Raw genomic sequence first — 25,078 nt, 5'->3', positions numbered from 1 at the left:
ATCTCTGTGGCTTATTTATTTTATAATCGAAAGTTTGTACATCTTAATCCCCTTTATCTGATCTACACATTCCCCCGCTACCTTGCCTCTGGCAACCACCAGTTTCTTCTTTGTGTTGAAGAGTCTGGTTTTTTGTTCTGTTTTGTTTTTAGATTCCACGTATACGTGAAATCATATGGTATTTGTCGTTCTCTGTCTGACTTCTCTCACTTCGCGTGAGACTCTCTTGGTCCATCCATGTTGTCGCAAATGGCAAGATTTCTTTCTGTTAGTGGCTGAGTAATACTCCATTATGTATTTATTTTACACACACACACACACCCCCCACATCTTTTTTTTTATCCAAGTATCTATTGATGGACACTTGGGTTGCTTCTGTATCTTGGCTTTTGTAAATAATGCTGCAATATACATAGAGGTGTATATTTTCAGTGGGGTTGATTTTATTCCTTCTTTTTAAAAATAATTTAATTCATGTTGATGCAGAGATCAATACTACTGAATTCTTCCATTTTGTACTTTGAGAATTATTTTTGCCAGCTGGTATTTCTGATAGGGAAATAGATCTTTGGTTGCATTTGGGGGGACAGATGAGCATCTGACATTATTTTGAGGTAGTGCTAATGAGTTAGCCTTTAAATGTTGCCTTTGCAAGCACTCATTTATTGGGAATTTTTTGATTTGGAATATATTACTTACTATACTTCCCCGTTTGTCTCCAGCCAGTGACTTGGGTCCAGTGTCTCTGGGTAAAGTGTCTGAAGTCCTTAAGAGCTCTGAGTGGTTTTCTTCAGTCTTTGCAAGTACCTTGGAGCAAAACTAACCCCAACTCCAAGGGGTCTTGTATATTTTTTTGTCTTTCTTTAAAGATTATTTTTTTTTTTTAAATTCATTTATCTATCTGTTAGAGAGAGCACAAGCAGGCAGAGTGGCAGGCAGAGGCAGAGAGAGAAGCAGGCTCCCTGCTGGACAAGGAGCCTGATGCAGGACTCGATCCCAAGACCCCAGGATTGTGACATGAGCCAAAGGCAGCGGCTCAACTGACTGAGCCACCCAGGCGTCCCATTTTTTGTCTTTCTATAAACATTTTTACTCTTCAGTTAAGCTGTAGCTGATTTCTATACATGGCATTTAAACATGAATTCTTCATGCTCACCCATTTTCTTGTTACAAGCTGGAGAAACTGAAAAGTGCTCGATTTATTTTCTCTTTCTCAGGCAGTCGAAGCCTATATAATAAAGAGGTTTGTGTTGAGCCTCAACACTCTTTCCTTTGCTCACTGAGCTTCATCAGGCTGTTTCTTTCTAACAAACACTATGTTTTGGTTGGGCAGTGTGCCTGTACCTTCAAATTATCATACCCAGTGAAAACTGGTAAATAATCTTTTTCATGTTTATATTTTCACTACCATTTAGATAAGTGGTTTTTATCATTTTATTTCTGTGTTTTTTCACATGGTGTGAGTTAGAATGGCGTGGCTAAGAGATATTATTTATGAAATGTCACTGGAACTTGTTTTCTGAAGTAAATTGCCATCTTACATTGTAATAGCTTGTTTGTATTTTAACTGTTTCTGAATTGGAAAGGAGCTACTATTAAGGAATTGTTTATAACGATGTTTTAGATTTTTACTCTTAAAGGGCTCGAATAATACAGAACCCATCTATATGTAAATGAATTTATACGTTTCCCTGTAGTGTTAGTATTTGCTAAGTCTTCCCAGACTGTTGCTTCCTAGAATTGCTTTGTAAAGTCTTTATCCCTTACAATTATCTTTGACCTAATTCACTTTATCATATCAACATAGATTTGTGTTTATATAATTCTCTGAGTTGATTAAAAACAGATATGGGAAATTAAATGTCCTAAGACCAAGAGTGGGCGAAACTTTTCTTTCCTCACTCCATTTTGATAATGTGTTTCCTATTTTAAGGAAGTAATATATGCTTTCCAGAATGGCATTTTGGTGTGAGATAAGAATAGATTTTCCGGTGCCCCAATAGCATTTCTATGATTCTTTTACAAAACGTCTGTCTTGGGTTTCCATAAAATAAGTTTAAAAAAGTCAGATCTGTTTCTAGATTTTAAATATAACCTGATTAAAAAAAATCTATTCTTATGTAGCATTTTGGAAACATGCATTTTGGGTAAAGCGCTTTTTATTTTGAGTAGAGTTTATTATAGCAATATTATTCAAGTAAAGAAATGACTACTTCTTCTGACCTTTTATATAGCTACTTGGAAAGGAAAATAAGGAAAAATTTTCCCACAAATTCAATGGAAATATTCAAAATTCTTACATCATTGCATCTATCTGTAACACCTGGCATAATTGAGGTTAGATGACACATATTTGTAAAGGACTCAATTATTATGGTTACCTGGTTTTTTTTTTTTAATTAATATTTGGTAGGCTAGGAATAGCAATACCGTGCATAACCAGGCTGCTTGGGGAGGGAGCTGTCAGTGGCATGGCCCTTTGTGGCCCTGCCCTCCACCATGAGGCCCCTTTTTTGCATACTCCCTTATATTTTATGTGTTTCTCTTTACCATTTTGATAATTTGTTTAGCTGCTGTCTTCCTCATGTGATGAGAAGTTACTCACTTAGTTTGCTTTCCATTCTTGCCTCCCAGACCCTTTCCATATTCAAGAACTCATGTCCCCACCTTTTCCAGCAGGTACTAGTGTCTCTGGGAAATAATTTTAAATAATTTTAGTGTCTCATGTCTTGTTGCACTTGCTTAAGCAAGGAACTGCGCTTGGGTTCTTGGCCTATTCTGTGTCTCCTTTTCCTAGTGCTCTGAAGTTCTGGACCCTGGCAGTTCTTCTCTTCCATGTGCCGAACTGAGAGTTTTGAATGGACCTGTACAAGAGAGCCTGGCCTCTGTCCGTCACCAGAGTTTCCTTTTGTTAGATAGCTACCTAGGGTCTCCAGATGCATTCTTTTTGTCTTTTTGAAACCAGTCACTGAAACCTGGGATAGACAAAGTGAAACAGGTTTTCTTTTTCTTTTCTTTTTTTTTTTTCCCCTTGAAGATTTTATTTCTTTATTAGACAGAGGAGACACAGCGAGAGAGGAGACACAAACAGGGGGAACAGAGGGAGTAGGAAAGGGAAAAGCAGGCTTCCCACTGAACAGGGAGCCCGATGCGGGGCTTGATCCCAGGACGCCAGGATCATGACCTGAGCTGAAGGCAGATGCTTAAAGACTGAGCCTCCCAGGCACCCAAGAAATGGGTTTTCTGATCTTATGAATGGCAGGTGTAGGAAGTGGGTCTTTGCTAAGTAATCAGGATCATCCAAAACTGTGTCAGGGAACAAGGTAGGTTGCCAGCTGTGAGCTCTACTTGGTGTGTATGCTGAATTCCAGAAGTTGTTAATAAAGGGGGAGAGGGAAAGGTTTAAGGATACTATAAAGGTCAAGATACATTTAAAATAATAAATAAGCAGGCACCTGGACTCTATAAATAAATATGACTATCACAAATTAATGGCATTAGCACAAGTAATACACAGATTCATTAAACAAGTTTGTCTTTCCATCTAGTGTGAACAATATTGACTTGAAGAACAGTGCCATGCCTCATTTAAAATTATGTAGAAATATCGGGGCGCCTGGGTGGCTCAGTGGGTTAGGCCGCTGCCTTCAGCTCAGGTCATGATCTCAGGGTCCTGGGATCGAGTCCCGCATCGGGCGCTCTGCTCAGCAGGGAGCCTGTTTCCCTTCCTCTCTCTCTCTGCCTGCCTCTCCATCTACTTGTGATTTCTCTCTGTCAAATAAATAAATAAAATCTTTAAAAAAAAATTATGTAGAAATATCGACTGAGCCAGGCTCTCTATTTGGATATGCAAACAACTCTTGTTCTTGATCATCTCTGGAGAAACAACAGTGACAGATGAAGCCAGGAGATCTAAGGAAATTTGTGCTGTTAATACTACAAAAAGAATCTTGACTGATGGGCATTTGATTCATCTTTCCTTCTTTGAATGTAACCTTGAGTCTATTCTAAGATCATGATGGGAATATGAAGAATAAAACTTTGTGATACCTTCTACTTTCAATTTGCTTTGTACGCTCTATTGTATTTGCTTTTTACATTTAACCTGTGGAGTTGGCAGGGAAAGTATTATTAATATTATCATATATTTGACAGAGGAAGAACCTGTTCAGAAGAGGTGAGTGAACTCCCCGAGGCTCAGGTCCAGAGTCCCATGCTTTCTGATGCTGAGCCCAGGGCCTTGTCACAACGGTGGGGGGATGGGTTGGCCCAGTAGGAGTTGGTGTTCTCTCTGGCTGTGGTTTACTGCTCCTGTTTGAGAGACTCAGGTTGTGAAATTTCTCTAATATCAGTGATTAGGTTTTGTTTGGAAATGCCATTTGATAGCCTTTTTTTGTTTGTTTGTTTTTTCTCTTGTGAATTTTCCCTGGGAAGAAGGGGATGCTGATTTGGTTGGTGACAGGTCAATCTTTGGACTCCTGTTTGTTTAAAAAAAAAAAAAAAAATCCCCTCTTTTCCTTTCCCCTCTGCCTTTTGCCCTTCTTTTGGAGTGTGTTTTGAGCAAAATGTACTGATTTTTAGGATACTATATTGTCACTTAACCCTGTTTGGGGGGCTGGTCAAAGGAGCCCATCCATAATGCTCAAATGTCATGGGTGAGGTTGGGTATCGTCTTTGTGTTTCTGTCTTATGGGATCAGATGCTCCTCTCTAAAGACTATAAATCTAGCCCAGTAAACAAGCCATCTTGAGTATGTTTCGCTTCTGTCCTGGGGAGGGAAGCCTACCGAAGAATCTATGTTTTAAGCTTCAATAATATGGTACTCTTCTTTCCCAGATTTAGCATTATTCTGTGAGAGAAACTCATGCATTATTAGGTTTTTCTAACGAGAAAGCACATTCAAGAGGAGACATATGCCTCTGCTATAGGGAGAAGCCATAGTTCTGGAAGTTATCCTGCATGCAGTTCCTAAATCCATCCTTTCTGAAGTTGGTATTTATCAGGAAGAAAAGTTTTTGCCACTCTTCTTATGATAAGGAGCGAAGTCCCCACTTGTGTTGGTAGTGTGTCTGAGAGTCTGCCTGCCTTAATTTCCTTAATTTAATCATTTGCTTTATAACTTACACTTGAAATTGCATCTCATCTTTGTCTCTTCTTTCTACATGAATTAGTCATTGCAATAAAAAGTCTGTTCCCATATTATGTGATTCCCGTTCTTGAGCTTTTAAACTTGTCATCTTGCTAGAGGATTTTATTCTTCACTAACATAGCCATACGTCAGGAGCGTCTTGACTTCCAAACCCTTTTGTGTTTGGTTCCCAGTTGGTTTTCATTGTTTTTTATTTTGGACATTGCAATACCCCCTTGTCTGTTCTCTGCCAGTAATCTTAAATAAAATGTTATGCATATAGTTAGAAGATCGAATTGCTCTCTTGATTAAAAACCTGTGGTTTTTCGATAGCCCAGAGATTCTTAAATTTCAGCCACTCGACCAGCAACGTTGACATCCATAGGATCTTGTTAGAAATGCCGATTCTCAGACCCCACCCTAGACCATGTGAAATCTTTGTTTTATGAAGCGTTCGGTGATCCCGATACACCCCACAGTCTGAGAACAACTGCAAGGGCAGTGGGGCAAAACTGGTCCTTCTTACCAGGCATGTAGGGCCTTGGCCAGCTCATGCCTCAGTAGCTCCTGCTCCAAGCTTTGTCTTCATCACCCACTTGCCCCAACTGTCACTGTTCTAGACTTCTTGTCATTTTCAGCACATGACATCTACTTGCATGCCCTGTACTTTGCTGAGCTATTCTGATTTATCAACATGTTCTTTCCCTCCCCCGACCCCCATGCTTGGTGAATTCCCACAGATGCAAGAGGCACAGATGCAAAGTGTAGTGGAACAGATATGACCGGGCTTGATTTAAAATCTGTCCACTGTCATTTACTAGATGTGCGTCTACTTTTAGCATGGTTTTTCTCATCTAAAAATAGTGATACCTTAGCATTGTTGTAAGACTGAATGACATATTCTGTATAAAGCTCCTATCCTATATTCTATCAGGGAGAGTTCAATATAATTTTTTTGAGGCGAAATTCACAGTATATAGAATTAGCCATTTGGAGTATACAGTTTAATGGCTTCCCATATATTCAAAATCCTGAGCAATTACCACCTCTGTCTAGTTCGCAAACATTTCGACACTCCCAGAGAAGACCCTGGACCCATTTAGCAGTCTCTCCCTCTTCCCTTCTTTCTTCAATGTTACTTTTTTTTCTTTTACATGGTCTTTTCACATGCTACTTCAGATGCTTAATACTATATACATCTGTGATTTTCTAGAGTATTTATCCCATGAGGTCTGTGTACATTTTGTGTTTTAATTATGACAAATTGAAATGTGCTGAGTATCTAAATCAGACTTTGAAACATGGTTAATTTTTGCCAGATCAAATAAGTATATGTTGCACAGTCATTATAATTCTTTTGTGATTTGCTGCAGTGTCTGTATTGTTATCTTTACTTTAGCAGGACTCCTTTGGGGAGAACTGATACTCACAACCATTTCACTGTTTAATTACATAATAGGAGTATGGTTATTATTCTGGATAGTTTCCACAGTTTCCTTATTATCTAGTTATTTATACAAGCCTAACTGTTGTGATGGGACAATGGAGTATAACTTTGTTGGACCTCCTCTCTTTCACTTCCTGGACCTTGGGTTTTTCAGCCCTTGAAAGAGTACTTAACCTTTGTAAAAGACATTGTATTTTGTGTTGATTTTATTTTATTTGAGAGAGAGAAGGCACATGTGAGTGTAGGTGAGGGTTGTGGAGGAAGAGAGAGAGAGAGAAGCTCCAGCAGACTCCATGCCCAGCTTGTAGCCTGATGTAGGGCTTGCTCTCATAACCCTACGATCATGATCTGAACTGGATGCTTAACCAACGGAGCCACCCAGATGCCCCCTATGTCATATTTAATCTTTATCCCTGGATAATAATAATACAACAATAAAACTTAGACCTTTTTTTTTTTGTAACATTAAAACACAACTTCAGTTCTAAGTTTAGGTCCAAATTTATTTTGAAACTAACAACTTCTAAAAAACATTATTTAGTTAATGTTGATTTCATTTTCTATGAACATGGTATGAGTCCAATATACCCCTAATATTTTGTATGCAGAAGAACATACTTTCATTCCAAATGAGTAAATTAGTGTTACCACCTCAAACGACACTCGATTTCAGTTTAGAAGCATTAATTGTAATAAAGAGTTAACAGCGCGAGGATGTAAGGAATTTCTATGCCACTTCTTGCCATGCCAGTTTAGGAACGACTTAGGACTTGGTAATATGGCGTGGGGGTGGGAATGGGAGTTTTCAAGTCAGAACACTGGTGCTCATTTGCATCTTTCAAACTCTAATGCTGCTTTGTTTCAGATAGATTTATTACACTGTCTTTCTTCTCCAATTCACCACAGTGTGTGAAGGCTCAGTTGGAACAAACAAAAGAGATATATAACCCTTGAACCAATTAGCATAGCTTACAATGTTCTTAATAGGCTTATCTACTGTATATGGGACTTGGGAAAATGACTTAACTTTTATGCTTCCTTGATCTCTAGGGAAGGGTTTCAGCCTCAGCTGCTTTATACCCACAATGTAAACTTAACATATTTGATTTTCAGCTCTCTGATAGAAAACCTTCTTTACAATTCGATGGCTCCAGGGTGCCGTAGTCACTCTCTTGCTGCTATTCAGTGATTTGCACAGGGTCTGTTGATGCGTGAGAAGAGGGCACATGTGACTTGGGCCCGGGGCGACTCGCTGCCCTCCGCTGGCGTGTGGGACAGGGCACAGGGCTGTAATTTGTTCAGCTAGTGCCGACTCCTGGGGCGTGCCCCTTCTTTCTGACTCCTCCCTTTAGCCTTTGTCCTCGCTCTTTTTCCTGCTGGTTATTGAGCTTTGGTCCCTCTTTGGTCCTTGAAAGGTATAAATGATGCCCATTTCCCCTCTTCCACTAGATCTACCCACCCGTACACAAAAAGGGTTTCTTTCTGTCAGAGGAAAGAGATTGGGTATATTGTTCGGGACTTTTATTCCCAAGGACAGGCCAAGCCCCGCCGTACTCACGTGGAGCCCGTTGATGACGCAGACAGGTGGCAGGCTGTGTCTCTTGTGAATTTTACCTTTTGTGTTTTAAGTTAAAAACATCTTACAGTTTTGTCTTACATCAAAAAGAGGTATTTGTATTCTTACTCTCCTTTTTTTAAAGGCTTTTGTTATAAAGACACGGAAGTGATAATCCAATTATCATATATTCCATATATTGGAATATATGATATTCCAATTTGATAAGGTAAATTTAACCACCTCTTGGAAGTGACTTTGTTAAGAGATTGGAGTGAGAAGCAGGAGAGACTTGCCTTGGTTGTTGACTGTTTGACTTTAGACATGTTCCTTTGCTACTCTGTGTCAGTTTCTCCCTCTGAGAAGGAGACAATAACCACAGGATCCTTATGAATAGCCCTATGAAGCTGCCGGTAACAGTCTGCTTTGTAGTAAGAGTTCAACACTCGGTAGGTAGCAGTGACGCTGACAGAAACCTTTTGAGAAGATAGAGTAAAGGAGCCTGGGATCCTAAGAAATGTGAGGCTACACAGAATAGCTCATTAAGGACCCTCTTGACTGAGAAGAAGTTGAGAACATCGTATATGGTAAGGCAGCCTGTTCCTTCCATCAATTCTGCATACTATAGAAAACTCTCACTCACATCTTGATATCCTGATGCCATATTAGCCTAGTGTTTATATCTGAGGGGTAGAGATTGGGCACCTTAAAGAAACGTTGGTTTTCACAGGTGTATAGTTGGAAGCATGATTAGATAATTTATCCTGTTTTCCCCCTCTTATGTTGCAGCTTTAGTGTAAGTATTATCAGTGATTTTGGCCTTTGAGAGATAGCAAGATGTGTTAGAACACCAGATGTGTTCTGAACACCAGAATCTTAAGCTACATATGCCGACCACATAGAAGACCCACAGTATGTATCTCTGTGATGAGGATGAGAGCCTCCTGTGGGCCTTTGAGTTGCTGGATTTTAGTGAGAGTGGAGGGGAAGTTTTCTTGGTTGGAGACTCTATTTGTAGCCAAGGTGACTGGCCAGATTCTCTGCCATCCTGTGTTTCTGTGAAGGGATTGAGCACTAAGAGGGTGGGGTTGGGGGGTGAGGGATAGTGCTGGTTACTAAGGTATCTTGAAACAGGGCTGAAGAATGAATTTTATTTGCTGTAAGAAATAAGTTTTACAATAGACTGACACCAGCTGAAGGCTCTGGTGGTAAATTGAACCCTTTGGCCTCTGGTTTTACTAGAGAAACATTTTCTGGAAAAGCTAGTAGGCTTTACCCTAACACATATAAATACACATATAATGACTAATTATTTCTGGTCCTTTACATATATTTTAACTTATTCACAGCCTCCTTTATCTTTTGGTGAAAAGAATTGATAAAAATAACTTCAGCCTATTCCAGCAGTTTAATTTAAGTAGTTGGTCTAAGAATAACTTTGTTAGGGTGGTGAAGTTGGGGGGGGAATATAAATATATATATATATCTTCTGCATAGCATATTTGATAAAGTACTAAGTGAGAGATATGTTAAATTTAATGTGGTTTTCTGAAGTTAGGCATAATCCTATATATCCTAAAAAATAATATTTGAAGACATTATATTTGTAATCTGTGCATCCACTGGAGAGTAGACTTTAAAAAAGTAGGTGGCAAAGAATTTTAGAAGAATAATATACTTTCCTTTTTTTTTTTTTAAGGTTTTATTTATTTATTTGAGAGAGAGACAGTGAGAGAGAGCATGACTGAGGAGAAGGGCAGAGAGAGAAGCAGACTCCCCGTGGAGCTGGGAGCCCGATGCGGGACTCGATCCCGGGACTTCGGGATCATGACCTGAGCCGAAGGCAGTTGTCCACCAACTGAGCCACCCAGGTGTCCCTTTTTTTCTTTTTTAAAGATTTTATTTATTTATTTGACAGAGAGAGATCACAAGTAGACACAGAGGCAGGCAGGGAGAGAGAGAGGGGGAAACAGGCTCTTTGCTGAGCAGAGAGCCCGATGTGGGGCTTGATCCCAGGACCCTGAGATCATGACCTGAGCCAAAGGCAGAGGCTTAACCCACTGAGCCACCCAGGCACCCCTGGCTCAGGCTTTTGTAAAATTCTATTTAAATCATCATATGAGTAGATATAAGCAGCTCAAAATAAAAGTCAGCAATAATACTAACAAATAGGTCTAAGGTAATGTCTATGTCATGCAAGGGTAAATGTTGGTTGGTTGGTACTACCGTGATTTATGTCACCAGAGTACCCAAAATAATAGTTTGCAGTTGTCTTTCAAACTGAAACTATTTATTCTCTACCGTTCATACTTTATAGAGTTCATTGTTTTCCATGTCTTGTTTTCTGCAACACTCATTGCCATTTTTATAACCTGTAGATGTTCTGCAAACGATTTTGACATTTTTATATCATTGGAAAGTAATTTGTTGAAGTTTTATATTTTATATAGCCAAGATCCTATTGTAAGGTTATGTATTGCTAATTATAATTTCAAGAAAAGTTAGGGAACTATCACCTCATTCATTTAAAAAAATTTTTTTTAATCACAAAGGCAATCCTTAAGTTTTTATAATAAATCTCAGAGCCACTCATATGTAGTTCAGAGAATAAGGCTTCTTGTTGTTAAAGTGAATAGATTTGCTGAACTTATCATAGGAATGACCCCGTGGTATCCTGAAATGTGGTCTTTTTAGGAAGCACTAGCTATTTTCTTCAAGTGTCATAATATATATTGGTTGCTGTGTGAAATATGGTCTAGGCAGATAAAAAAACAAAAAAGTCATGTCAAAAGCATATGTAAAAGCATAGCTCAGTGCCTCTCTTTTCCACATTCTGTGTATTATATAGTAAATCAGTTTCTAAGATAATAGGCTGTTGTTCGTCAGCTTGGAATTATCTGACAGTGGTTTGCTGGCTTATTTATACATTCATGGCATATTTTTGAGGGATTTTAGATAGATAGAACCAGGAGATACTAAGTCACTTTAGGCTCATATGGGAATTTTAGATCATGTGATTTGTATAAAATGCTGTGAAGCTTAAAATTCCTGGGTACCATGGATATCCCTAAATTTTTGTTTGCAGAGCAGTTTTTTATAAAAAAATAGTTCTTTTTAAATAACTGATGCCATTTAAAAAAAATCAAAGTTGTAAAGGCTTGCTACTTAGAGAAATTGTGATTAAGGAGCAGCTGGAGGTAAAGAAGATATACATTTGAAACAAATCCAAGCAATGATGATATTTGCAGGGAAAAAAAAATTGCCTTCAAGAGCAGTTATCTTACTCGATGCATTGAGAAAAGCCCATGTTGCATTTGCAACTCCAAGAAAAAATGTCATCCCTCCCCTTTACAACATAAAGTCATTCCCTTCTGCCAGCCTGTGTATCATTCTAGCTGATACTCTAGTTTATAAAATATTTTCATGGGTGAATTACTACCAGAGAATTCTATCTGTAATGTTAAAACTCACCTAGATTTATTACACTTTTGAGAACACCGATGGAAAATATACTCAGTGATGAAAAATGTACTCAATCCTGCAAACCAGAGGTCAGATTATTACAGACTGGTGGTATAAAGGCTTTCCTTGACAGGGAGTCACTTAGCTTTTTTGCTTCCGGACTCCCTAGTGCAGGACGAAAAGCTGTGCTCTCCTGTTGCCCAGAGGTAAGAAGTGAGCTTTATATACTGAAGAAGCATTTTTTAAAAAATTTTATTTATTCATTTGAAAGAGAGAGAGATCACAAGTAGGCAGGGAGAGAGAGAGGCACCCTGCTGAGCAGAGAGCCCGAGGCGGGGCTCGATCCCAGGACCCTGAGACCATAACCTGAGCCAAAGGCAGAGGCTTAACCCACTGAGCCACCCCGGTGCCCCCTGAAGAAGCATTTTTGAGGGAATATGTGCCAGGGTTGGATAGAGACCTGGGAGAATAGAAATGTTTGCTGTTGTGGCCTCATGTCTCTCAAGTTTTTGGAAAGAGGTGTATTTGTTTGGTAGGGCTGCCGTAATGAAATACCACAAGCTTAAGAAGGCGTAGAAAGCAGAAATGTATTGTCTCCCATTCTGGAAGTAGATGTGTGAAATCAAAGTATCAGCAGGGTTGGGTTCTTCTGAATGCTGAGAGGAAAGAATCTGTTCACCACTCTCCCCTCGCTTCTGGTGTTTTGCCAGCACTCTGTAGCATTCCTCGGCTTTAGAAACATCACCCTGATCTCTGCCTTCATTTCCCATGGCATTCTTTTTCTGTGTGTGACTGTGTCCAAATATCCGTTCTTTATAAGGATGCCAGTCACATTGGATTACAGCCTACCCTTGTGACCTCATTTGAACTTGATTATCTCTGTAAAGATCGTGTCTTCAAACAAGGTCACAACTGGAGGTCCTGGAGTTTAGGACTCTATATACCTTTTATGGGAGAACACAGGATTACCTTAATAAGAGTCTTGCTGGTAAACCCCTGAGAGGTGCTTGGCAGGGCACCGTGACAATGAGGGACGTGAAGAAGCATAATGGTGAGTTTTAACAAGGACACATGCCGGCAGTTAGGTTTGCTTTATTCTTAAGAGTCTTAGGTCCATGGGCATACACCTATTCAGCCTCACTGATGAAGCTACTAATTGTGACCAACTTCATTGCTGTAATTAATTCTCTTAGAAGTAAAGGATCGGAAGAATAAACATCGTTAAAATGTCTATACTGCCTAGAGCAATCTATACTTTTAATGCCATTCCGATCAAAATTCCACCGGCATTCTTCAAAGAGCTGGAGCAAATAATCCAAAAATTTGTATGGAATCAGAAGAGACCCCGAATCTCTAAGGAAACGTTGAAAAACAAAAATAAAGCTGGCGGCATCACCTTACCTGATTTCAAGCTTTATTACAAAGCTGTGATCACCAAGACAGCATGGTACTGGCATAAAAACAGACACATAGACCAGTGGAACAGAGTAGAGAGCCCTGATATGGACCCTCAACTCTATGGTCAATTAATCTTCGACAAAACAGGAAAAAATATACAGTGGAAAAAAGACAGTCTCTTCAATAAATGGTGCTGGGAAAACTGGACAGCTATATGTAGAAGAATGAAACTCGACCATTCTCTTACACCGTACACAAAGATCAACTCAAAATGGATAAAAGACCTCAACGTGAGACAGGAATCTATCAGAATCTTAGAGGAGAACATAGGCAGTAATCTCTTCGATATCAGCCACAGCAACTTCTTTCAAGATACGTCTCCAAAGGCAAAGGAAACAAAAGCGAAAATAGACTTCTGGGACTTCATCAAAATCAAAAGCTTCTGCACAGCAAAGGAAACAGTCAAAAAAACAAAGAGGCAACCCACGGAATGGGAGAAGATATTTGCAAATGACAGTACAGACAAAAGGTTGATATCCAGGATCTATAATGAACTCCTCAAACTCAACCCACATGAAACAGACAAACACATCAAAAAATGGGCAGAAGATATGAACAGACACTTCTCCAATCAAGAAATACAAATGGCTATCAGACACATGAAAAAATGCTCATCATCATTAGCCCTCAGGGAGATTCAAATTAAAACCACATTGAGATATCACCTTACACCAGTTAGAATGGCCAAAATTAACAAAACAGGAAACAACATGTGTTGGAGAGGATGTGGAGAAAGGGGAACACTCTTACACTGTTGGTGGGAATGCAAGTTGGTGCAGCCTCTTTGGAGAACAGTGTGGAGATTCCTCAAGAAATTAAAAATAGAGCTTCCCTACGACCCTGCAATTGCACTCCTGGGTATTTACCCCAAAGATACAGATGTCGTGAAAAGAAGGGCCATCTGTACCCCAATGTTTATAGCAGCAATGGCCACAGTCGCCAAACTATGGAAAGAACCAAGATGCCCTTCAACGGATGAATGGATAAGGAAGATGTGGTCCATATACACTATGGAGTATTATGCCTCCATCAGAAAGGACGAATATCCAACTTTTGTAACAACATGGACGGGACTGGAAGAGATTATGCTGAGTGAAATCAGTCAAGCAGAGAGAGTCAATTATCATATGGTTTCACTCATTTGTGGAGCATAACCAATAGCATGGAGGACAAGGGGCGTTAGAGAGTAGTAGGGAATTTGGGTAAATTGGAAGGGGAGGTGAACCATGAGAGACTATGGACTCTGAAAAACAGTCTGAGGGGTTTGAAGTGGCGGGGGGGTGGGAGGTTGGGGTACCAGGTGGTGGGTATTATAGAGGGCACAGCTTGCATGGAGCACTGGGTGTGGTGAAAAAATAATGAATACTGTTTTTCTGAAAATAAATAAATTGGGAAAAAAAAAAAAAAAAAAGAAGTTAATTGTGCTCACATGTCTTGCTCTCTTGCTTTTATGAGTAAATAAATAGAATATCTTTCAAACACGCATGTGTGCATACATGCACACAGAAGCCCCAGGCCAAGTCAGGTTTCCCGGGCTTTTGTGAGACAGAAAGAAATAAGTAATAAAATAATAATGATAAAACATAAGGCAGAAAGGCTCTGCTCCTGCAGATCTCAGACCTCGGGAAGCAGGCATTTCCTGGAGCTCAGGGAAGCATCTGGCTCCCACCTTGTAGGGCCTTTTACCTGTGTCGCAACCCCTCTTGCAATCCCTGACCCCGCCAGGCTTTCTGCTCCCTTCAATTCTTGTGTCTGGGTCCTTGATCGCTGCACTTGGCACCCAGCTGGACATCAGGCTTCTTTCCTCTCTTTCAAGTTTCATTCATTGTGTTTTCAGAGCAGGGCTCATATTTTTGTCATTAAAGCAGATTATTGGAGGAAAAAGAGAGAAAAAGTATAGACAGAGTTTACTTAAGCTTCTAAGTAATAAATGCTAGTCAGTAACCGCCCCCAGCACCAAAATTCTAATAGTTTCAGTGTTCCCACACTATGAACTTGGAAATGTATGATTTATTCTCACTGAGGAAATAATCAAGATGTCATGTCCACACTTTCTTGCAGGGGTAGGGAGAAAACAGGGTTGGTCCTTGTTGATTTTTAACTGGTAGAGTCAAATCTTATACAAGCACATTTTTCCTGTTAACATTTACTTGGAAATATGGAATGTGTTTGTGTGTGGCTTAGAGCTGTCCCTGTTGGTTGTAGATCATTTTTAAACAACAAAGAGGGGGTTAAATCAGAAACACACATTGGCATGCTTAGAAGGCGTGTTAATAGAAGTTCGGGGTACCAAGCTATATTTTTGTAACTTTTATGTATTTTTTTTAATCGACCATATTTATTTTTAAACTTTTTAAAGGGGAGGCAAGGGTTTTGACAACTTCCAAAATATTTGACCATCATTTTTTAAGAATCTCCTATGTGTGAGGCTATATGCATGAGGTGGGAATGAGGAAGACTTCCAATGTAATAAGGGAGTTAGGGCAGTAGACTGAAGTCATTTGAAGGAAAAGAATGAATTCCCAATTGGGGAATTCAAGGAAATTTTTTAAGTTTTTCTTCCTTGAATGATGAAACTGATTCTGGCAAAGAAAAATAGGATGATGAAGAAGAAAATTCTGAGTAAAAGGCGTGACATACACAACAGTAAAGTGCCTGATTTGATGAATAAAGTTTAGCGATAATGTTGGAAAAACTGAATGAAAGTGAATTGTAGAAGATTAAAATTGGCAGGCTCAGGGGTGTAGATCCCAAGATGAGGAAATACGAACAGCCATTCTGAGCAGGTTCTGCGGTGGGGAGGCTAGTCTGATAGTGTAGGATACTTAGAGAAGATGGTCTGAGAGTGTTTAGGGAGTCTTTAAGGAGCTTCTCTAGTATTCCTAGTGTGTAGAGATGAGGCCTTGAGAGTTGTTAATGGAGGCTGGAATGTGGAGAGAATGATAACATGTGCAAAATACTGTTAATGAGACTTGATGCAGGTTAGAATATGAGATGGAATCTAAAATGGCCCCAGGGTTGTGGTCCAGAGTTTCTGGGAAAACTGGGTACCATTAGTACCTGCAAAGAATACAGGAAGAAGATGTTAAAGTTTGGGTATGTTGAGTTGGGGTGGCTAGGTTAACATCATGACATCCAGTTGGCTATACCTAACAAGGCAAACGGAAATATGAAAGAGATTGGTTGCTGTAACAAATATTGGACTCATTAAGAAAATTAATTTACTTTTGTGCTACTTTGGGGACTGTAGAGATGAATGATATGGTTCCTATCCTTGAAGCATATGGAGTCTAGTGGGGGAGACAGGAGTAACAGAGAAATTGTAGTTAAGCCATTATAGTATATGAGCAAAATCTGGGTGGAGGGTGGGGCATGTAGAGGGAGTGGGAAAAGCTAGAGGAACTGGAAGGGAGTCTTTAATTTTATGCGGTTGAGTTAAAGATTGTCGGAAAATGGCAACCTAAGTGGTTCACAAACGATAAAGGATTCAGAAGATTCAGTGTCCTTTACTGTTTCTGTCAGCAGTATTTTTTTTTTTGAAAGGAAAGAAGAAATGACTCAATTAGTCACACGAGTACATTAACACTTAAAATTATTTAAGTCAAGTAGTTAGGAGATGATGATGATTTTCCTTGGCAGCTACAGTTAAGTTTCTCCTCAACTTGCCCACAAGGGCCAAAGAAGTATTCAAATGATAGTATATAGCATTTCTATTTATTTCATTTCCCAGGGAGAGAAGAATAGAGAATATGGATTTCTATACATACCCTTCTCAAATACATGGATTGTGTCCATGTTTTATCCACTCTTAGAAAATCTACCCCTAACTTTGTGACACCTAGTACAGAACCTTGTTTGGTTGAAAACAGGAATTTAGGGGGTATGATTGATTGATTGAAGCAAGCAGGAAAGGGGATGTAGATCCTCAAATTCTCAATAATTAACAGGAATATTCAGAAATATTCTAGGATACAAATGCGTGGCCTCACTCCATATATAATGAAATAGAAACCTATGAAGTAGACATTACAAGGACGGAATTGTATTCATTGCCAAATGATTTTTCTCTTTATAAAAGGATTCACTTAGGTTTCCTTTAATGAGGTAGCTTACCCAGTGCATTCAGGTGTTAGTTTCCAGGCCATTCACTCTTTGACAGAAGACTGGAAGGGCAGAGAAGCTTAAACCAGAGTCCCAAGTCTCTAGACTGAATTTTTCATAAGGGAGCAAAAAGAAGGATAACTGGTCTCCTTCAGTGTTGATTGCTGGGAAAATACCATTTCCTTTTCATGTCATGTGCTACCTGTGTGAGATAAAGGAGATAGGGAAGTGTGGGTTTTATCTGTGACGTAAGGCACCAAACGTTAATGTAGGTGTGCCAGAAGGGTCCATCTGTGAGGCAAGGCATGTTTCTGTAGCTGATGTAAGTAAAATTCCATAAATCTGTTTTTGGATCTTGGGTAAATTTTACAAGGACTCTGAATGTATGGTCAAGCTGAATGCAGGTGCATGGATCAGCGCTGTAAGAAGCAAAATCCACCTTCACTGAAATAACTACAGAATACAAAATGTCCAAATTAATTTATTCTGGGACAGCATAAATAGATCAGATCAGTGACAGAATATTGGTGCAATAGGTGATAGAGTATTCCTAATAGATATATTTAAGTTGAGGTATGGGCTAGAAAACAATTATCAGCATTTAAGTGGACATGTGAGAGAGTAAAATAAAGCTATTTAAAATATACATGGAGGGATGCCTGGGTGGCTCAGTGGGTTAAGGCCTCTGCCTTTGGCTCCGGTCATGATCCCAAGGTCCTGGGATCTAGCCCCACTTTGGCCTCTCTGCTCAGCTGGGAGCCTGCTTCCTCCTCTCTCTCTGCCTGCCTCTCAGCCTACTTGTGATCTCTGTCAAATAAATAAATAAAATTTTTTTTTTTAAAAGATTTTATTTATTTTATTTGACAGAGAGAGAGATCCCAAGTAGGCAGAGAGGCAGGCAGAGACAGAGGGGGAAGCAGGCTCCCTGCTGAGCAGAGAGCCCGATGCAGGGCTCGATCCCAGGACACTGAGATCATGACCTGAGCCGAAGGCAGCGGCTTAATCCACTGAGCCACCCAGGTGCCCCAATAAATAAAATCTTAAAAAATATATATATACATGGATGATTAAAAACAGGATTGCCCAATTTATATTGGTAGCTATCGGAGAGTTACTAGCCATTTCTTATAATAGGCCCCAAGAAATTTCAGGTTTCAGGTGAGACTTGGATAAATTTTAATTAGATGTAGAAGTTGGCTTCTCTTGATTCAATCTTTAAAAAATGGTTTGTGACCCTTTCTCTGGGGGGAATACAAATTGAACCAAAATTTCCTTAAAATTCCAGATACTTCAGAAATTAACTAAGTTACCTAAAAACAACATGTGCTTTCTTTTGAGATGTTTCAAAAGAATGAAGTGGCTGATGATGTAATTAGTCTGCATGTATCCTTTTAAAAAAAAGAATTTCCCTGATTTTACATTACAGTGCTTGCTCAAAACACAGGGATCAATATAATTTTATTTTTATATGTAATAAGAGAACATTAATTATAATAAAATAACTTTATAAGTTGCTTTGTAGTTTTAAAAGATTTTTTATATCTATAATCTTATTTAATTTTTAAAATCACCAGGTAAGGAAGAAAGTATTTCTGTTAGCTTATAGGTATGTAACCTGTACTGAGAGATCAAATTAATAACTGACATTATACAGTCTCTCTTCTTTCATTGGTTCACTTATTTAGTGTTCAGACACTTATTGATCACCCTCTGTATGTGCTTTAGGGAAGAACCTCTCTAAATACTAGAGACAAAACTTGTACTGGCTCCTTTCTGATCCAGTGTTCTTCCTCTCTCCTATTTGCTACACGTGAACTTCAGTTCAAAATTATAATTTAAGCTTTTCTTGTCCGTTTTATTTAGATATTATAATAACCTTTTTTACTAAGTTGAATTTGGTGTTAGTTTTCAATTTATTTTCTTTCTTTGTTTTTTTCCTCCTTCCTCTCTCTCCCTCTCCCTCTTCCCTACTTCCTTCCTTCCTTCCTTTCTTTCTTAATGATTTTATTTATTTGACAGAGAGAGAACACAAGCAGGGGGAACAGCAGACAGAGGGTGAGGGTGAAGCGGGTTCCCCGCTGAGCAAGGACCCTTAGATCATGACCTGAGCTGAAGGCACATGCTTAACTGACTGAGCCACCCAGGCCCTCCTCAATTTGTTTTCTAAGAGATTTTTACTTTTCTTTCCTGTTAACATTTTAGTGTATCGGTTTCCTGTGCTCAGCTTTTTTTCAAATGTAAATTTGTATAAGTCAAAAGTTTTGTCCATTATTATATCAAATTACACTTAACTCTTACATAATCTCTGTTTCTCCATGGTATTAGCCACTATTTTACACTCATAATCTGTTATGCACTGTTTTTTTTTTTTTAATGGAAAAGAAATGTCTCAATTGACTTTCTACCCTGAGAGAAAATGATAAAACTCAGAAATTACTGATTTATAAATATACTACTATTTAGAAATAGTTAGTGAAAGCATCCATTATAGAAAATAAAGTATGTTATAGCTAGTTACTGGTAATGTGCATTGGCATAAGGAAGAAAATTGCAAATCCAGTTCCATAAATTTTTCTTGAAAGTCTACAGAGTATCATGCTAGGTGCCTTATAAGATAAACAGAAAACCTCAGATCTTGCTTTTAATGTGCCTGTGAACTTGTTGGGAAGACACTCATAGTGGCAGACGTTACAAAGAGGTGGAAAATAAGTGCAACAGAATTCCTTGATTGCTCCAAAGGAGGGAGTGCTTAAATCTTCCTGGTGCAGTTTTGGTAGGTTGAAGGAGAAGGTTGCATTGCAACTCATTTTAGGAGATGAGATTTCTGTAGCGGAAATGGACATTTTGATGTGGATCCACATGATAAAGAGAAGCACAGACAGAATAAAAATACAGGATATAGATGTGGCTAGACATAGATTATTTTCAAAAGAGTTTTATTGCTTTTATTTATTTATTTTTGTAGTGTTACGGTTTTAGTAACACAAATAGGATGTGCGCATAAACTGTCTATTCATTTTCTTCACTGCGCGGTCTGGCGTTAGGATCGGTGATTGCGTTGAGCAGCTGGGCTGCTCTTTCCACAATGGCTTTGCGGTTCTTGGAGGAGACACTGGGAGCACATTAAGATTTGTTGTGCATCAGAAGCACGTCAAACTCTCTGATGTTGTGGACCAGGAACTTGCAGAAGCTGTTGGGTAGCATGTGCCTTGTTTTCTTGTTGCTCCCGTAACCAATGTTGGGAGCCAAGATCTGGCCCTCCAGTCCTCTGTGTACCCTCACAGTATTGCTTCACGGATTGTTTCTGACATTTGTGCTGAACTTTGGCAGGTCCGTCTGACTGGTGCCGGATGAACTTCTTGGTCCTCTTTTTAACCATGTGGGGCTTAATGAGAGGTCTGAGGCTGGCCATGATGCTGAGTTAGAGATGGCTGCTACTTCCATAGGTGGCACCAAGGGAGACAGGGCGAGTCTTACTGCTCTTAAATATTTTCACATATATTTATTTGCACTTTTTCTTTTATTTTTGAACCTAACCTCTCTAGATAGAAATAAGGGTTGAAGGCAGGAGTGGGGTCTATGTGAGTTGTTGGTCCTTGCCAGTTGCCTGGAGCTTTGGAAGTGGAATGTAAAGCTAAGTGGGGGATTCATGTCTGGAGTGACTACTGTATGAGAAAAAATCCTTTCTTCCTCAGTTTCTCTAGACAGGTGACTGAGAAGAGACATGAGTACCATGCTAGGAATGTACCATGCTAGGAATGTTTTCTCGAGCCATCTTTTGTATTGGATAGGAATATTTGGAGTAGGTCTTTGTATAATTTGGATATTTTCTAAATACCTTCACCATATCTTTTACCTGAATCTCTGTCCATTTTGGAAGAGCTGAAACACTGAGAATTTATATACAGAGACTTTTTCTGAAGAGACTGGGAATGCTTTGTTCCTATGTAATGATATTTGGTTTTGTTTTGGATATGAAGAGTAAATGCCATTCACAATCAACATCTATACAAGCTTAATGAGAGAGGACTCAAGTGTAATCAATTGTTCTTACATATCATTTTCTTTATAAGCATAGTAAAAGTGTACTTTTCCCTTTGCTGTGGTCAAAAGAAGCTTATGCTGATTACTGTCAAATAGTAGAAGATTTTGATTTTCTTCAAAGCACAGTGGATGAGATTTTAATTTGTCTTCTATGTGAAAGGCAAGGGTGCCATATTTATATTAGTTCCACATTACAGGCTGTTCAATTTTAAGCAACGTAAAAATTAATTATAACTTACACTAATATAAAAGAAGTATTTAGAAAACAAAATAAATCTTATATACACAAAGTAATGATTCTCAAATTAGTCTACAAGATCCTCTTTCAAGCATAGAAAGTTTTATACTTTCCAATAGGGTTTTTATGAAGCAGAAATCAACTGTTTTTTATTTATTTATTTATATAGGAAATAGTTACTGAGCACCTACCATGTGTTAGGTTCTTTTAGACATTGTGGCACAGAAAAATCTACCCTTTTGGAGATTATATTCTAATAAATTAATGAGGTTTCATACAGTATCTTTTTTTTTCTTTTTCCAATTTATTTATTTTCAGAAAAACAGTATTCATTATTTTTTCACCATACCCAGTGCTCCATGCAAGCCGTGCCCTCTATAATACCCACCACCTGGTACCCCAACCTCCCACCCCCCCGCCACTTCAAACCCCTCAGATTGTTTTTCAGAGTCCATAGTCTCTCATGGTTCACCCATACAGTATCTTTTTTATTTCACAAGAATAGAATTAATTTGGTTGTTTACCATTCATGTTACTTATACTAATATTATGCATAAATTATAGTCAGTGTACTGCAAAAGAATACAGTAGAAAAAAATCAGTGCAAATGTATATGTTAGAAGAAATATTTTTGAAAAAAATTTTTAAATTGTTATTTTGAAACAAAAGACAGATCTGAACTTACATATATTTGCAAATTACTTTGGAAACCCAAAATATAATTAAGTTACAATGATAAGCACTAATATATATTTTTCTGAAAGGAACCATTTATATTAAGAGAAATATTATTTAATATTAAATTCTTGCTATAGGTAAAATAAGTGCATTTTTTTTTTTTTTGGCTTATTTGGTGGTTTCTATAGCATGTTCTGCTAAGATATTTTAACATATCCAAAATTTTAGAAGAATGTTAATGCCTTATTTTTCCTTCCTCAGAAGCTTCTACATGTCACTGACTGAAAGATACTAAAAGTAAAATCAGTTCTTTTAGTTGTTTTAGACCAGCTGCCATTGAATGTTATTTTAACCACATCTCTCTCTAATAGTGATTGTATGGAGAAAATTGATTCATGTATCTTTAAGTTCCTTGGGGATTAAAAACAAATCCTATAGGAGGTAAGGAATTACTTTAAAGCATTGGACAGACTGGAAATCTGCATGTTGTACAACTTGTCCATTTAATGGAAAATGTCAACAGTCTTAACTAACTCTTTTGAATGAAAGGGGTATTTATTGTGACATGAAATCGATTTGAAATGTGGATAGAACTAAAATCAAGTGGAGTTTTATTAACTTAATCTATTGGATATTTTCTGTATCATATGGGACAGCTATGCCAACAGCAGTTCAGATGGAATTTTGGAGGCTGCCTTTTATATGTGATAAAAGGTTGTCTCTAGGTTTATTGAAATCAATGGCCACATTAAATTATAAATCCTTGGCTGGTTTGGTCTGTCTCCCTCTCTTTTTCCTCCTTCTCTCCCTCCCTCCGTTCCTTCTGTCCTTTCCTTCTTTCTTTTAGTCTTCCTTATTTCTTTTATAAATATCATGTAAGCCCCTAGAAAAATATTTCTGAAGTAGGGTTTTAAAAAAATATGTGAAATTGTGACTGTTATAAAACATGATTTTTAGGATTAATGACTATTTTTAAGAAGCAATGAAATCACTTATAACCTCTGTCCCTAGAATAACAGCTTTCATTTTTGATTATTAGATTTAAGTAGTATGTATAGCTTACTTGGTTACAATCATACTGAGGACATCGTTTTTATCATTCTGTGAAAAATCAGTTTTTAACAAACCTATCAGGCCAGTACATTCATAGATTCCTTAGCATCCCTCTAATAATGATTACCACTCTCTTTTCCTTTTCATGTATGCGGACTCAGTTGCTTAGTACTTAGGGCAATATATGTATTTAAAAATTTCCTAACATCTCTGGCAGATGAAACTAAATGCTATCTAGTTTCTATCTAGTTTGTGCTTGAATGTTTATGTTTTAGGAGGACTCACTATTCTATACCAGCAGCTTGATATATTCCTGGGCATCTTTAACAGCAGTTCTGTTATATTGAGTCAAAACACCCTTTTCTTTATATTTCCCCTTGTTAAGCCTTGTGAAGCTACAGAGAAATCAGCTAATCTCTTTGCCCAGTGACAGCCTTTCAGATATTTTAAGCCATTGGTTCTATCTTTACTTTAGCTTTGTTCTTTCAGTTTAAACATTCCATTTCCTTTGTTTGAAGTTTATTTGACTTTATTTCTAAATCCCTATTATGGTTACCTTTCTTTTGATATATTCCTTTGAGTCAGTTCCACATTTAAAATAGGGCCCTAGACTGAACACTACCATGAAACCACTACCTCCCTTGACCTATCCACTGCATTTCTGCAGTTTCAGAAGCTTTTTTGGCCACCAGTTTACACCACTGGGCTTGCTCTGTTTTTTCCCTTATCCTTCCTACTCAATTATGCTGTGTTCCCCTCTGCTATCCTTTCTATATGCAATCATTTTTTTAACCATAATTTTAAGTCTTTAAGTTTGCCTTATTGATTTCACTTATATAGATTCATTCACTGATGTATAATTTTAACAAACACTTATGTTAAAACTCTTATGTGCCAGATACTCTTTATTTTATTTTATTTTATTTTTAAGACAGAGAGAGAGGGAGTGAGTGGGGGTCAGGGGAGCACCTGAGGGGGAGAGAGAACATCTTAAGCAGGCTCCACGTCCAGCACGGAGCCCGACATGGAGCTCAATCTCAAGATGCTGAGATCATGACCTGAGCTGAAATCAAGAGTCAGAGGCTTACCTGACTGAGCCACCCTGGCGCCCCTGGGCCAGAAATTCTGATAACATGCTGAGAGATCATAACAAGATGTAGCACCAAACTGTATTTCCTGTGTTACTGTAACTCTATCATTAGAGGGAGTGGAGAGTGATAATGAGGATGAAGATGGTGATCGTCATCTGCTACTGCTGCTGGTTATAGCCGGTAGTTTTTGAGTAGCTTACTGGATGCTGATACCTTTTGCTCTCACAATGATCCTTTAATTGTGGGTACTATTATCATTCCCATTTTACAGATGAAGAAATTAGAGCTCATAGAGGTAAAGTAACTTGTGGATGGTCAACTAGTGGTTGGTAGAGCTAGCCTTAGAATCCAGATGATGGTGTGCAAGGTCGATTGTTTTCACCCTTCTCTTAAGACAGGAACAAGGTAGAAGTTCAAGGGAAAGGCTTTGCTTTTCAGCATGAATGGCTCAGGCTTCTTTGAGGAGATGAGCCTTTGAAGGAGATATTTCTAGGAGAGAAACAATCACTAGGTAGGAATACGAGAGTGGGTGACTACAAAGCATTAAGGGGGAACCCTGTGTGTGCACTTTGGCTCCAATGTGGTATACACATAGGCATGTTGAAATATGAGAGGAAAAGTGACCAGAGACCGATTGTTGAGTACCCTATGTGTCATGCCAAAATAAGTGTAAGTTTTGTTGGTAAGTAACAGGAAATCATGAATGGTTTTTGAGCAGGGATATTCCATAGTCCTCTCATGCCTTAAAAATATAATCTTGTAGCATTTAGGGAGGATTACAATGGAAGCATATACATAACAATCAGACTGGGAAAAAATTAGG

General features: G+C 38.4%; 1 protein-coding gene and 1 pseudogene across 2 annotated transcripts in view; one reads left to right on the top strand and one right to left on the bottom strand.

Moving 5' to 3' along the window:
- TMTC2 (transmembrane O-mannosyltransferase targeting cadherins 2) overlaps positions 1-25,078 on the top strand; it is a 448,793-nt gene that overhangs the window by 99,405 nt on the left and 324,310 nt on the right. The gene's annotated exons all lie outside the window — the stretch shown is intronic.
- LOC122891403 lies at positions 20,161-20,563 on the bottom strand (annotated as a pseudogene).

The sequence above is a fragment of the Neovison vison genome, chromosome 12 (genome assembly GCF_020171115.1).
Source record: "Neovison vison isolate M4711 chromosome 12, ASM_NN_V1, whole genome shotgun sequence".
Lineage (NCBI taxonomy): Eukaryota > Metazoa > Chordata > Mammalia > Carnivora > Mustelidae > Neogale > Neogale vison.
The sequence above is the reverse complement of the archived record's forward strand: the minus strand, read 5'-3'. Positions and strand labels throughout refer to the sequence as shown.